The following is a 1,605-nucleotide window of genomic DNA, read 5'->3' as shown; positions in this document are numbered from 1 at the left end:
CTCCTACTTGCCTTTGGCCAAATTACAGGGAAACACGGGGCGGTGTGAGGAGGGCGACCAGCCAGCAGCACCTGCCCTGCAGCGCCTGCGGGAGGCAGTTGTCCCTGCGCCGCTCCCGCCCCACCCCCTCCACCCGGCTGAGCTCAGGAGGCTGATCCCCACGGTCTGTCACCCAGGGGCCCTTGGCCTCTGGCTCCTTGCTGGGTTTGGCCAATATCAAAGGGCGGGATGAGAGGGCGGGGTGCTTCGTCCAGCTGGTCAGTGGCAGAGCTGGCTTTGAACCCGGCAGATTTCAAAAGCCCGGAGTGAGAGCCAGGCAACACCTGTCCCAAGAGATGCGTCTTGAAAAAAATCCCACGGCCTGAGCTTGAGTCCCCGCTGACTTCTGGGAGTTCCTGTGCACATCGGGTTTGCCGACCGTCCAGCGCCATCACCCAGCTCTAGACCACCCACACCTGGCCGGCAGGCACCGTGCTCCAGTGGCCGCTCCGGCCCATCCCCGCGGCCCTCCACCTGCCTGGTTCTCTGGATAGAGGACTTCCCGTGTCAAGGAGAGTCGGGGGTGTCTAGTCAACATCTCAGACTCTCCGCATCTGACTCCCCGCCCCCCGAAGCCCAGATCCCTCTGCATCTCAGAAATGACACCGCGCCCTTCCTGCCTGCTCAGGTCAGAGCTCTCAGCGTCACCCGACCCTGCCCCTGCCCCGCATTCCAATCTCACTTCCAATCTCTCTCCCAGAAGGGTCCAGAAGCCAGTACCCTCCATCTCCTCCGCTGGGCCACGCCTCCCGGCCTCCCCCTGGCCTCCCGGCCTCCACCCTCGTGCTTACAGACAAAGGGGTCCCTTTCAGTGTCACAGGTCATGTCGCTCCTGTGCTCAAACCCTGCCAGGTCCTTCCTGACTTGGCCACCCGCCTCCCGCCCCACCCCAGCCTCTCTGGTCCCTCCAGCCTCCACTGAGGCCCACCCGCAGGTATCTGCACGCTCCCCCTCCTTCAAGTCTTCGCTTGAGCGCCTGTCACTCAGGAGGACCTCCCTGAGCACGTGTTTTAAATTGCAATCCTCCACTTGACCCCACTGTCCCAGCCCTCCCTGCTCTGCCCTCTATCGTCTTTTCCCACCACCTTCTGACAATCTAGAATTAGCTTATAATTAGAGCCATCTGTCATTGGCTGTCCCCTCCCACTACAGCGAAATCTCTAAGGCCAGGGATCTTTGTTTTGTTCACTGATTGAGCCTGGCAAGTAGACAGTCCATACATGTTGAATGAATGAATGAATGAATGAATGAATGAGAGGTGGTGACTTACCAGAGCCTGCCGCCCACACCAGGATCAGGCAGCTCACAGGGAACGTGAGCCCAGAGCCAAGCCACCCCATCGGGAGGTCCTAAGGCACCTGCTGAGAGAAGGTGAGCCAGGTGAGTGCTGACTCATGGTCCCCACCACCCAATCATCCCGCGTGCCGCCTTCAGAAGGAAACCATCAACAAAACAACAAGAGACCCACTACATGGGAGGACATATTTGCCAATGATACCACCGATAAGGGTTTAATTTCCAACATTTACAGGGAACTCATGAAACTTAACAAAAGGAAGATAAACA

Source organism: Myotis davidii, unplaced genomic scaffold, assembly GCF_000327345.1.
Source record: "Myotis davidii unplaced genomic scaffold, ASM32734v1 scaffold1754, whole genome shotgun sequence".
Lineage (NCBI taxonomy): Eukaryota > Metazoa > Chordata > Mammalia > Chiroptera > Vespertilionidae > Myotis > Myotis davidii.
This window is presented reverse-complemented; position numbering follows the sequence as displayed.